Source organism: Varroa jacobsoni, unplaced genomic scaffold, assembly GCF_002532875.2.
Source record: "Varroa jacobsoni isolate VJ856 unplaced genomic scaffold, vjacob_1.0 scaffold_96, whole genome shotgun sequence".
In the NCBI taxonomy this organism is placed as follows: domain Eukaryota; kingdom Metazoa; phylum Arthropoda; class Arachnida; order Mesostigmata; family Varroidae; genus Varroa; species Varroa jacobsoni.
The window spans coordinates 183920-198647 of NW_019212998.1; the positions used below are offsets into that span (position 1 = coordinate 183920).

The window sequence follows — 14728 nt, forward strand, 5'->3', positions numbered from 1 at the left end:
ATAGTATAATTCATAATATATGAATAGCGGTAATTTAATGGCGGCTCCTGCCAAGGCAAGTATCTAGCGGGAAGACTGGGGCATAAGCCTTCTGCCATTTCGTTCCAGGTAGAATTTTAATATTTAGTACGCCGCAATGTATATGAAAACACTTTCACGGGCTACTTCTGCTCGTTCCCTGCGTTTAATGTTGTCATATATTCAACGTAGTTTTAGATGATTGTACGGATCTACATATTTCAGAGGACTATCTTATCGGCTGCATTGTGATGGCGCTGTGTAGATTGTGGTGTTGTGTTTTATACAATTTATTATGAAAATGACCCGGACATTATTAAAAATGAGTTCCCATTACACGAAACGGGTATTACTTACGTTAGCCTGCTGTTTATGGAATCAATTTGTGGCGGGCTTATTTAAACCTACTATGTCTACTATACAGCCCTGCATTAAGTTAGCTATCGGAAACGTTTTAGATTAGTAGTGAAATTATTGCTATCTGGATCACTGTAATTCTTTTTTTTTGCACCTTATGCCAGTGGTTACTTCTAGGCCAGAACTGAACGTCTGCGTAATAGGCAGAAATCCTTTGTATATCCTATTCAGGAAGAACACATTGCGGTGTCTTCGTTTCAACTTGCCGTATCCGAGCAATTAGTAGCTCCTTTTTCATTCGTATTTGTTCCGCTGAACTAATAAGTAACCATTCTGTCTTTACTCAATAAAGTGCGAGTTAAACTTTATTTTTCGTCAATTATCTCTGTATGTGAATGTTTTCAGCCAATAATCTTTGTATGGATGGCGTTTATTGACGAGACAAAACTTTGTCCAGCGTTGAATGCCGATTGACAGAACCTGCCATTAATGAGTTTCCCCTAACTAGTACTCGTTTACCTCTCATGATCTAATCTTTATAAGCTTAACTGCATAAAGCTGACATCAGTCGCTAGGCAACGTTGTCCGCGGCTCCTAGTTTGTGTCTAGTCCATAGCGCTACCAGCAACGGAAGTCGCCGCCTTAAAGTTTTTAAGGGGGGCCGCGGGGCTAGGGGAGGGGAGGGAAGGGTTCGAAGGAGGGGTTGGAAGGAGCCGATAAGGGTCAAGCAAAAGTCTTGAAGCAGCGCCAGCGGTTGCACTCGAAAAGAACCCAGGCGAACAGAACCTCTTTTAGCAGCAACAAATCGCCCAATTAATAGCAAGTCGTACTGCCCAGCTGCTGGCCACAGCAGCTTTCTCAAATAAAGAAGCAAGCAAACCATTATCGACAGGCTGGCTTTAGGTCAATGAAAATGGGAAGCACAGGAGCGGTGGCATTGGCATCGAGAGATATCGTCTAGTAACAAATTCTGCTCGCAAGGTTCACTTCCCAGTTGAACAGACTGAGACCATAGGGGATACCGAGTTTTCGGTTCGACGCCCGGCGTGTTGAACGGGGAGGAACGTTAAACGTGGTGCCTAACTCAAGGGGTTGAAACATATTTAGCCAGTTTTCACTAGTCAGCGACTTCAGCCCTTCAGAGAGAAATATGTTGCAGCGTCACAGAAATGGCCTACGGTAGTATGCAGGCGAAGCATGTATCCAGTGGGCCTGGAGACAAGAAAGGCTCGATTGATTTTGTTTTTGCTGCATCTCTTGCTGCGACAGACAGGATCCATGATGGTTGCAGTTTCTTTCTTATGACTTTTGTTGGGTAGATTGAACTAGATCTTCTGATCTGGGTACATGCTCCCGAGTGAAGATCTAGTTGATAAACAGTAAATACAGATTCAATGAGAGATTCGATTTTAGGGTACCAATCTGGCCTTGGGATAAGTGCCTCCTGTTTAATGTCGCCTATAAGGCACGCATGACTTACTTGCAAGAGGTGGCCACGATGTGTAGAGTATTAATCAACAATTCAGAATAATAGTTTGTTGTGCGCCGCCTATTTGAGGTAGATGAGGTAACTACATACAACTTAGTAGTGTAACTCGAAGAATGGCGAAATGCGTGGACACACTAAGCTATCTCAGAAACGTTCTCGGTCTATTAGTATCGTGCCCCCCGCGTGCTGATCGTTTGCATCGCTAGTACATAAACGTATCTAGCACAGACAAGACCCGTTGCTATTTACCGCTTGTTCAGAACTTGTTTTCGTCGAAGCGCTGTTGGTCCCGACGCGCGCGAGGTGCTCCTCGCACGTTACCTGAGGAACCGCGCAAAATCAACAGTAAAGGAGCGTGCAGCGAGGAACCGGACGAGCGGGACACACACCGTAACTAATTCCCATCATCAGTAACACCGCCAACGCCACCATCGTACGCAATTCGCCTCAAGCGTTGTTGAACCCCACGCTGCAATTAAAACAGCCTTCTCCTACTTGAAACTGTTGGCTACAGTCAAGGAAGCCCTAGCGTCCCTACCCTGGTACCACTAGCGCTGAACCGTTCAATCGTCTCTCCTGCAGGAAATCGGCCGACTCCTGCGCTAACGAAACGCGACCGCGGGAGATCGAAACACTCGAGTGTTCATAGGCTGGGGCTGAGATGCTGTCGTATGTCAACGGGCAAGGAGGGCATATCGTATAGGATAAACCTAACAGAGGACGGCGGCTGTAATAGCAGCAACATAACAACAACAGTAGAAGCGACAAGTTTAATGCACATGAAAATTAACTGCTCTACATACTACGGCACTGATTATTAGTGGCTGTGCTCACCGACGCTCTCACTAACAGAACTTCGTCTGCTGCTGGCGTCTGTATAAGTACCGCAAGACATTTCTAGCAGAGTGGTTATCGGGAAACGTCGTCATCGTGGCAAACAGACATTAACACACTCCTTAGCTTCCTTTTTGTTTCTCCTCTCTCTTTCCTTCTCTCCCTCCTCTTTCTTTCCTTCTCTCGCTAGTGCGCGCTTTTTCTTATAGTGAAGCTGCGCACTGCACCGCGGGCAGGTATTGAAGTGTATATAGGCGTCCAGCATATCGGTGTATATACATACGAGAAGAAGCTGAAGTTTGAGAGGCGCCGGGAAGGTGGATTGCTTTTGACACCACATATGTCTCGACGCCTATGAAGGCGCGGGATAGAAACGAAACTGGCGTTATTATTATAAACTTGCGTGCAGAATTGCACGCCTAGTGCATGTGTATGTCTGGAAGACTAATGGAAACGAACGCTAGGGTAAAAAGAGATGTGCTTCTAACCTATTTAACAAATACGCCAAACGATCTTGCACCAGCCGCGTAGATGAGAACGTACGAGAGAGGGCGATGGGGGTCTTCATATTTATTGGCAAATAATTTTTTTCGGACTTGATTCATTCTTGACGGACTAATTACAGAAGGCAGTGGTTAGCTGTTGGTACTTGTTGCCAGTGTAAGTTCGCTGAACTTAATATCTTGCTAAGTTTACTAGAAAGAATTGTTCTAAGGACGAACGGTCGTCCGTTATCTCCGAGCCATTTAATGAAGGCCGCTGACCAGCACGCTTTCGAGTTCAGCGTTTTCTTTATCATTATTTGACACGATGACCACCGTAGGTCCGTGCCATCAGCTAATGTTCTTCAGTTAATAATGTTACACATAAAAAACACATCCATTAAGCTCACCATTCATTTAGAAGCGCACCCCAAGACAAAAATAAGCTGGCCATCAAACACGTAATTATATAGCTTTTCCTATGTTTCCCTCGAGTTCGGCGTCCTTTTTGACTAACGCTTTAAGACATAAAGAACCAAAAAGATATTATCTAGTTAGTCAAGTCAGTCCGTCGTAAATGTACATCTGCATATTTGAGAGAACCAGTACTAAAACTGCACTAAAAAAAAGAACGAATAATAACAAACTGTAAATAATTTTTTTGATGCATTCGGTCTTTTGAAATTTGCTGCCCATTGGCGTCTTCCATCTTGTTGACAACTTCTTTCGCTAGATAAATAATGGGTATCTTACGTAAATCAGCTCGCTTTGACCACCCTGCCAACAGTTACTTGGAGACTTCGTTTGGACGATAGCAGCGATATCTATCTGCTGACATGGTACGATTCTCCGGATAGGAGAAAGAAAATTACCGATCACAATGATACGCAACGATGTCTGCAACTGCCCTGTTAAGTTTTTGTCAATTCTGAAATATGAAATGTTGTCTACTTCTGTTCTACAGCTCTGATCTGTTGCTACTGTTATTGAAAGTGGTAAACGTACGTGCCGCGCGTCACGCTCCTCCCGCTGTGCGCATTTCAAAAGAACAGACTTTGGTAATCCTTAATTTAGAGATGGGAGTGCCCTTCATCGAATGGACCTTGAACGCGTCGCCTTTCATTTTATACATCGGCGTATAGCGACGGCGCGCGTTGCCAGTGGGCCACTAGCCGTTCACGGAACAGACCCAAGTGCGTCGACTGGGGTAAGGCAGCGTGTCAAAAAAGTAAGAAAAAAAAAGCACCGCAAACCGCTCGCTGATTGTCGTGTTGTTCTGCCGACATGAGATCAGAAGCCTTCCGTACTTCTGACCCGTTTCTGATCGGGCGAAGTGTTGTTTTACGTAAGCTACCGGTTCTATTCAGAATTTACGACGGCAGTCGGGATATATGGCGCGTTGTAGTTTTTACTTTATAGTACTTTGAATTAATTCGCTTTTATTTTGACGCAATGCCAAGAATAAAAGTTGTTCATGGGGCAACGGCGACCGGCATCCGTGTCCTATTCGGAAATGGTGAGTTTAATTGAATCAGACCCATTTTTTTAGTTAATGACCAGAGACATAGATGGGAAAGTGGCTCGTCGTGCAAGTTCGCTATTGTACGCTGTATGCTACTCATATAGAATTATTGAGCAAAGCATTGCGTTCTCTATCGGCGATCGATTCTGATTGTATTATATGTAATAATAGATTCTGAATAAGTACTATCGTTTAGCCCATCTGCGCGTGTATAACGAGCAGCCAGTCATTGACCCGGGCATTTTGAATCAATGGTAATGTCGCCCGTCGTCCACTAATTGCGAGCGATCTGTGAAAAAAGGATTTGCGACATGAAAAAGGAATGCCGTGGATAGTATACAGAGAACTGTAATTATGTATAAGCAATCCGTACGATTCGTGTGATCTGGGATCGTACGGAGGTGAACAGCAGCGGTTCTGACATTAACCAACTCGTACCCCCGTATAAGTGCTCTAAAATATGTTTTGTCAGTCGGCGTAACAACCGCACAAGGACTATATCAAATAAAACCTATCGTAGAACCAAATGAGCGGTACGTAAACAAAAGGTACAAGTTTAATAACCGTGGACAGTACAAGGAACCCATCGTCTTTGAACTAGCCATAGGTCAGCGTGCAAATGCCACATCGCCTGCCCGATGCACGATGATACGTGGGTCTGTCGAGGGGTTATTAGGCTAGTGGTAAGGTGAAGTTAGTTTTAGATCAAGAAAAACATAGAATCGTGCGTTGTGTTTCTTTAAAAGTCATTGATCTTTTCCGTAGCTTTTTGCGTCTGATTGTTGATTGCTCATGTGTCAAAACTTGCGAATGACTTTTAATGTTTACTCTTTAAAAAATGGGTTCACGTTGGTATAGGAAGTTCTGTGAGATGAAAATTTTCGTTAAACTTTAACATTATAATGAATATAATTCGAAATGCCCATGCCAGCATCTATACCATTCATTATTGGGTTAGGTAATAGAAACGCGAGGGTGAATGTGTTCAGTATGCATTTCGTCACAAACACCTGATAACGCCCAGCAGACTCCTGCCCACAGCGTTGAACTGTGTGATAGCTTCTCCCCAGAGTAGTCCCACCAGGCCTGGCGACTGTTGCTGGACGAAGCATCTTTGATTAAATTTGCTTCTATCAAACTCTAGCCCAAGGAAGACATTGCGGACCTGGGAGCATTGAGACTAGACGATGCCGGCGGAGCTGGGTGTGGCAGTGTGGTTTCCGCCTCAACAGCGAAAAGAACCTGGGTATATAACACAGCGCGCATCCAAAAAGGCCCAGCCATGCATATACATTCCCCACTTGTTTCGCGGCCACACGCCGTATCTTACCGTTGCTTAGCTTTTAAATTCAGACGCGCCAAAAACATCCATGGCTAATATTACCTAACCATAATTTTATTTTAGGCTCAAGGTGAGATAAAAAAACATCTCAAAATAGATGGATGGGTCGGAGAAGCCATGCCACAAAAAACTAGTTTCAGCTAGTGCCATTTTCTAACAACCGAAGAATGTTACATTTCTTGGTCTTATTTTTAGTGCAGTATACAAGGACGTCTTGTACCATCAAATAGTAAATTGCAGCACGACTGTCTGACATTGATTTCCACGAAGGGCACTTTTTGCTTGTAATAGACAAAATTTTAAATAGCGCTATTGCGTCGCATTTATATAAAATACACAATTAACGTTATAGTTGCCAGGCTAGTACCGTATTTCTTAAAGTAGGACAATCCCAAGTTCCGGACAGCGGAATTCGGCAAAGCGATACGCTTATGTACCTTTGCGATGGATTCCAGAGCAGATGTTTCCTACCATAAGGAAGCTTTCCTATGGGGCAGCACATATTACCCCCAACCCCCAAAACAGTGGTTGTGACTCTGGCCTAAGTCAGTGTTCGGAAGTGACTTTGAGCCTTTCCCCTCGAAAACGGAAAAAGTATTAAGTTGGCTCCCAAAAAAAGGAACATACCGCTTGACCGACATCACCTAGAGAAGGCCTTTGATTAATAATACCTCCAACAAGTTCTCCAACATGTTCTGATGATCGCACGATCAGCAGCGGTTCTCGAATGGTGAGACTTGACTCGAATGCACGACATGGGTGTATATAGAGATCTGCAGAATAAACGGTTAGTTCCTGTGAAAGTGGTGGCGGCCGTTAAGGAAGCGCGTGCATCTCAGAATGAGAAGCAGACACTACCTGGTAAAGCTTGTGGATGTTTCACGTGATGCGCCTTAGCGGACGTTGGAAACGAGAACGGCATCGGCTCGGTGCGCTACTCTAATAGTTATTTATTTACGTCGTTCGCTTACTCCCTCTAGTTATAACAAAAGCAGACTTGTAGAGATTTTCAAAGAGGAACGCGTTGCCCACCCCACGTGTGGCACGCTCATCTAGCGGCATTTGAGAGTCTAGCGGTTTTATATGCCTAGCCAAGTTGCTTATGGGTCTACCGTGGATTTTATCTACACTGAGGTTAAATGGGACGGTCTAGGCTGGCTATCAAAGAAAGCAGAATTAGAACGATTAAAATAAGGGTGGGGTTATCGACGATTTCGATGCTCATTATACAGTAAGTGAATTGGAAAAACCAAAGACTTTGATAAAACTCGGTTGAAGCCTATGCAAATTGAAATAGCGAGATTGGAAGAAAAATCATATGTTGATGTTTTATGTAGCAGTAGTAATGCAGACAATAGGAAAAAAATGCGCCGAGTCCTACGATTTCCGGTCGTAGACCTTCGGAGAAACTAGTCCGATACGTGAACTGCTGCAGCTGGAAAATACAATGTTATTATTTTTTGTCCGTCTCTTGGCAGGATTATTGACATAGAAGTGCCCGCTGTAGCGTTTTTATTATGTTAAATATATCATTTACGCTATCAGGGCCAGCTCGAAATAACCGAACTGTACAATAGGACAAATCTCACATAAAAAAACAATGTATTAGTTTTTTCTACAGACACGCGGCAAAATATCAAGGTCATCTAAATACTAAAAATTGTTTGGATTTGCTGCCAAAGCTTATGTTTTGCTACATAAATACCAGTTGAATAACGAGTGCGGATCAGATTGTGATACTCGGTCCTTGATTGCTGAACTTAAACGGCCATGTTTACCATGGCGATGCCCATTCCACTGATAGGTAGCGCCAACGTTGAGGCGGCGTCCACGCGTTGTTGCTTCTATTTTTCCAATGGACAAATCTCAAAGTTACGGCCTCATACAATGTTTAAACTAATTTATTTGTTGTTACAAGCGTCTACCTCGAAGGTAATCAATCCTCGAGTTGCGCTAGATGTGCTTATTTACTATATCACCTAAAAAACTTGTTCATCCTACTGTATCCTAAACGGCTAACGGAATTTGATTTTACACAAATATTGCTCCTATAGTAGTGATTTGGGCCTTTGCAAAAAAGAGGCTCCCAAACCTGCGTCGTTTTTTACCCGATGAACAGACTGTCATACAGTCATAAACGTTAATGGGTTTGTTGTGTTCTCGAGTTAAACTGAGCTAGAGAATTTGTTTGACTGCTATGTCAATATAGAGCACTAATTGCTTAAGGTGTATATGTAGAAAAAATCCACACCCCAGTTGTTGTAATATGTGACGCACATAAACGAACTCAATAATATCTGGGTAATAGTTTTTTTCTTGTTTATCGACATTGGACCGTTAACTCATTCATTGTGCCCAAATTTCTAGCCATTCCCTCTAAACCCTCGCGATATAATGATTTCTATTCATTAGACGGACCATTTTATATTACCGTCCAGCATTTTGATTGAATGACTCAGCCCCTGAGACCTTCTAACGATGCTGCGCGCACAGGGTGCGCCGATTCAATTCCAAGTCCCTTCTCGAAACATTAAACAAAGCCTGAAACGGGCCCTCAGAATCTCGAGCAACGTGCATTACGCTACTTGCCAGAGTTAGTTCAAACTTACGTTGGCGAGCCTCGAAAAAGCAGAGCGAATGCATCCAAAGATCTCTTAGAAAAGAACAACAGACCTATGATTAGCTTCTCATAGGACTACAGCGCCTTTTTGAATACACTGCCCAGGTTCGGAGTCACAGAATACAGATAGGCTAACAGGCATGTAAAACGTAAGAAGCAATGGGATTTCACTATGTATGATAATGAGATGGGGGACTATTGAAGCATATATTGATATTGCGATGTGGTCAGAGGGTGTATTCCATAAATGGTATTTATTTGATCACTAACCTTAGGCGACGTCCAGTAGGCCCCTCCTACTTCCAAGGCCCCAGCAATTTATACAAATACAGCTGAGTCCCTTTTTCACTCATTCATTTGTACTGGCTTTTTTGTACGTCATTAGCCGCCAGCCCTCAGCTGTAGCAGATAAGGTATTGGCCACCAAACAGTTTCAAACCTAACCAACAAATGCGGGCAGATGAAATCTTTGGTGACGAGCTATATACATGAACCTCACTCTTCCTCCGCACCCCTTAAAGAGACATTCAGAATCCCAGGTGTAACCCCTGGTGAAGAATAGACGTAGCTGCCCATTGTGTCGGACAACGAAAACCTGGACGTCAGGGGACTTCGGTCGAAGTACGGCGATCCGGCGAAGCTATAAAGCTGTTTCGTGTCGCTTCTATGTTGAATTTTTTATCACTAGCCTCTCGGCTAACGTTTCTTGCTGTGCTCTTTGTAGAAGTCCCTCGAAAAGAGGAGCCAAGTTTGTGGCCTGAAAATGCAGGTCCTTTAGCGGTAATACCAACGGTCATTGTCATGGAAACGGTTCAAACTGGACAGCCGAATGATTTCGAAATAAAAGTTTGAAGTATTGCAGCTTCTAGTGGCACTGTGTTAATTGAGGGGTTTCGCATTAGACCGCTCATCATGCCCTTTTCCAACATCAAAAAAACTGTCTGCGTCCGGTTTCGAACCCACAACGCAACTCACTTCCCGCATAGTTTAGTAGCGCTATTACTGCAATTTGCAGGGCATGCTTTGTCAAAATAGACGATGACTTCAGTGTTGAAATACGTGTGAGTGTATGTAGCGATGAAGAAGTTAAAACAAATAGAATTATGCTACTAATAGAAACGTGGCCAATTGTCGCCTTAGGAATTACTTACTAAAGGTGTCCATTCGTAGCTACGGGAAGATGTATTGTTCAAGCTTATCGTTTTGACTAATTGCCTTGCAAAGTGTTAGTGCTACTTTTATACTATGTCATAGATATGAGACAGTATAAAAGTGATAGTATATAATTATGGCAAGGTCTAATTTGAACACCAAATCTGCATATGTATGTTCCCATCGTACGGACTGCTACACGAATGAAGCTCGACTTAGTGCCTAGTTTACGTTAACGCAAACAAGATCCGTGTGTTTGGGTTCGCTCATGCAGACATTCCCCTACTCGCCTCAAACGTGGACGAGCTTCATAGACATACACAGACTCGGATCCGACTCCGTAATCAGGTTGGTTGCCGTTACTTCGACTATTTAAGCTTGGCGAGGATTGAGTGTTAGAAGCGGATAATTATAGACGGGAACCGCTGTGACGAAGTACATTACACAGCGTTTGGCCCCGTCTATCTGTTTGTCTGTTGGAAAGAGCGTGTTGCATATATTCGAAAAGGCTTTGCCCTAATTAGCAGTCGCTGATCGAGGGGCTGCGTATGATACTGTTATTATGAGGATTATCAGTTCGCCTACGGTAGGGCGAAACGGTCGAAGGCACAGAACAAATACGAATTCTAGTTAGCGTATGACCGACTTGAAGTAGCCATTATTTGTCGCCACGTTTTGCCATAGTCGATTCGTCACGTCGTTGCGCGTCCTGATTTTTTCAGGCATAAGCTGCGATGACAATGCGTTCGGCGCCAACGTGCAGAGATGATACGAGCCTAAGAAGCGAGTGAAGGTACCATTTTGTAATCTCATTTATAAACGTTAAGATGTTGTATAGATATCGAAGGTATAGAGTTAAGGCATCATTGAGGGTAGTCCCCACGAGGGCGTGCATATTCAACTTCGTCCGTGTGTGAGACAAATAAGATGTGAACACAGTTATGTACGAGATACTTAATGCAGGGTAGCTGTAAAAGAAACAGATGCAATCAGATAGTATTTAACTTCAGACAGAAAACTCCAGACCCTTTAACGTGTTACTTTCTACGTTCGGTCTTACCATCTTAGTCTTCCGCTCTATCTTGAGGTAGATATTGCTTCCTGTAGATTGACTTTTCACTATGTCGCCGCTGCTGCTTGCTGTTTTTTTTGCAATTCGGCGACAACCTCTGTCGATTGCCTCGGCTGGTGTTAGAGGTCATTAGGCCGCAATCGTGTCTTCGGTTGTCTAGCCTTCCATATGCAATACAGGTTGGGAACTAAGCCTTGTCCATTCTGGGATGTCACATGAAACGCGTTCGAGGTGGTGTTCAGTATCGCCTACCAATAAAAAAAGCATTGAACCCATTCGAGAGGTAAGTAGACCCGTCGTGAAAATATGCAAGTACTAAATAGCGAGGCGAACGATAGTAATGGGCTTAATCGTCCAGGGCTTTTGGCCTGGACTGGGGGTACGATTCAGCCGTACTATTGACTCGTAAACGATCGTACATAGTGGCGTAACTATGTATGTAGACGCCACTATAGTCCTGCTGTAACGTAAAGAAGTGATTCGCGTAAGCGAACATGCTACCTGTATTTAAAATTTGCACAAATATTTGAAGATCGGTTGACTATTGATTGTTTACGATTGTATGACTGCAGTAGATCGTACGTAGATAACCTAGGGGCAACATATATAGTGCTTTGTAAAAGATTGCATCTGCATCGTATGGAACATCGGTTTTTGTACTAACACTAGATAACATGTTCGTATCAAAATGCTGCATTGACTATGGGCATTCTTAGTTACGGGTTAGAGCAATATCATTGAAGTTCAAGTTCATTTTGGTCAGAAGCCTTTCTTTTGTCCTGTAGATTGATACGTCGAAGTTGCTGAATTTCGTCTGGAAGCTCTTTCGTAATATTTTTCACCATCTTAGCTATTGAAGATGTGCGGTGTAGTTCGTCGGAACAGTCTTGCTTAATAGATTTCGGCGGCGTACTGGTTCTAAGAAGAATAAAAATGTGCGTACTGCTGCAGACCGATTCTACGGTGATTTTGGGTAAATCGAAGAATCTGTTTGTCCGAAACTAAAGTGTCGACCTAACCTGCCTTCCAAGTTCGATCTGCTAATAGAGCCTATCTTCAGAAATAGGACAATTCAAAGTCGTACTGGAGCAGTCAAATATTTTCTGAGTCTTAGCGGGATGCCACTGATGGTCATGCGTTGACAACAGTGGTTGGCAGCTAACAATGAAATGTCTACGAGCTTTATGTCCGATTGGCATTATATCGAATGGCCGGCTACTACCAATACGAAACGCCTGAATTCGAGTCTGGACCACCATGTGTCCCTAGGATTACCACTATCTACCTAATACGGTTGGCACCAGCATGGAAATGCTGGCCTGTAACCATTAAACGAATCATTTAAGGTCACATAAACGATATCCGAAAATTGAAAGTGTAACTTGCAAATAGGCACACGCTTAGGATTGCGTTAATCTTTTTGTTACTATTCTTGTCTTGTCTGAATACTCTTCACTATTAATTATTATTATGAAAATCATGGATTATTCGTCTGACAAGACGATTTATTCTTCTCTGCTCTAGAGAAATTGGAAGGGTTCAAAAGTCCAATGTTGCTCTATCTTCCAGCTGCTTCCTCTTCATAGCAGCTGTGTTAAGGCCTACGATAAGCAAAACTAGTTGTATCTAGCTCGTTTGCATTATTCTGATCAGATAAGTCGTCGTTGTTCCTATATTGATGCGGCAACGGGCCTATGTAGGCGCGAAACACACTTCCCTTGTCAACAGGACGAAAGAGGGCTGTTGATACGCTACCCGAATTGCGATGAAAAAGAGACAATTTGCCCTGTCGCCCGTACCGTTCACGCCTTCGGAGACAAACTAATAACAACCCGGCGGAATTACATTTGCAAAGTGTAGACAAACGCCGTCGGCGGTTCGAGCCGGCAGCGTGGATAGCCAAGGGCCCGGCCTTATGGTACGTGAGGGAAAAGCGCTTACCTTTGCAAACCAACACAATTCTGAGAGCTATAGATATTTCATATAGCGGCTGAAAACTTACTATCTCTACCAAACAACTGACGGAACGATGAACGCGTGTAGCGAAACGCGTCAACAAGCAAACTACTCTTGGTGTTCGTCCTTCCATTGCGTCTGCCTATCAATGCAAGCGGCGGATCATCGCTTATAGTCAGTAGCACGGGCTCCGTATTGTAGTTGACTGGGGGTAGCGTGCGCTCGTGTACCGGCGTCTAGTAATTCTTACTCTTCAGTCGAGATGAATATTAACTAGCTGATTCCAACCGAGTGGCCTCTGACGGCTCTATGTCGTCCAGCTTTCTTTCTTTCATGACCTCGCATATTACTCAATTTTGCTGATCTGTCTGTCGGCGACTAAGGCCTTGTCTAAATTTCGTACATATATTGATACCCGTTAGCTCAAACAAACATACAACGGAACAAAGGGAATCCGGAAAACCTAACGTACTATATATAATCGATAGATAATTTTAAGTAACATTTATTGCACGATGTTGTTTTGTGACAGTAGAACTAATGGCAAGAGCTTGCCACCATTCATGGCGCGTTTGTTCGCACCTTTAAAGTGGATGTGGATGATGATTTATTTGCTAGACAATAATGATAAGAGCCCTCAAACACGGTTGTTCTCTTACTCATAGCTTTGCGAGTGGAAAGTCAGGGTTACAAATAGTGCTAATCCTGTATTCAACGGGTTGGTATCGGGGATTTCATGGGCGAACGCAGTGTTCTAGTGTTATTTGCACTGTTGTTGGCAAGCCAATATGGATGCGTCTGGTTCGACTAACCTGATCAATTCGGTTCTAATTTGTAGCAGGTCTGAGTGTTCAGCTACCGTCGAAGTACGTGAAACCATTGTAATAATGGGCGTGACTTTTTTTTAATGATAGTCTTCTCTGTTCAGAGACATCGTACGGAACGGCTTGATTTTCCAGAGCGACCATTCTCGAGTAATTCTAGTGCCTGTTTTTAACTACCCATCTTAGAGCCACTTGTAATGCGCTACAAACTTGTGTGTGCGAGTGTATCCGGCTTGTTCGTATTGTACCAATCAAGAGGAACTACTTCTCTGGTACAACAAGCGTCCCGTTATTGCAACGTCGTATAAAAATAGTAGTTTGGTAACTATTTGTCGTCATTCTCTGCGAACTGGTGCAAAAACAATCAATCCGGTTTTGTAATGAGGATTTGACCGTTCATTTCGTCTGAAGTACGATTTACGAAACTTCTGTGGCTTCAGTGATCTTTCTGACTTCGTCGTCGTTGAGGGTGAGGTACGACGTCGTAGTAGATGCATCGACGATCAAAGCAAACTTGGCGCTGTCTATCTATCGGAAGCTGCTAATTTGGATGTTCGTAACTTCAAGCCAGTAGACCCCTTTTCCTTCAATATTTGCGGAAGATAACTACTTGGTAGGTTTGACAGCAGCCGCTTTGGACTTCGGCAGTACAAGCGAACACGCTCTGCTGTCGTGCGATGCACCAATGGTGAATTTGCTGGCCAAATATGCCACATTTGAGTTTCGTGTATACTTCGTCGCTTACCTATTAGGTTGCGTTACCTCGAAGATGCTGCGTGCTGCCAGGCTGATGTGAGATGCGCTGGGTTCCATCTTTTACCTTTTAGAAATCCCCTCAATGCTGAGTGGCTGATCTATGGCGGCATATCATTGAACATGTGTCATGCTTATTCAGCTGGTGATCTAAAAGCCTAACAGCTTCGCGCTGGCGAACGAGTTAAAGCTGTCAACCTTGACTATGCTGGATGTGAAAGTAGTGAAAATCAGGGATGCTTTGAATTCGACGTTTGCACTAAGGGACAATTTTAGCCGATGAGGCCCTTAGCTTGAGGTATGCTGG

General features: G+C 43.6%; 1 protein-coding gene across 4 annotated transcripts in view; it reads left to right on the forward strand.

Annotated features, from left to right (window-relative positions):
• LOC111264388 (uncharacterized) overlaps positions 1-14728 on the forward strand; it is a 173547-nt gene that overhangs the window by 74850 nt on the left and 83969 nt on the right. The window contains exon 3 of one of the 4 annotated variants that reach the window (XM_022840267.2): positions 10539-10609. The exons of the other annotated variants lie outside the window; for them this stretch is intronic. The gene's annotated coding sequence lies outside the window, so the exon portion shown is untranslated. The remainder of the gene's footprint in view (positions 1-10538; positions 10610-14728) is intronic. 4 annotated transcript variants of the gene reach the window in all.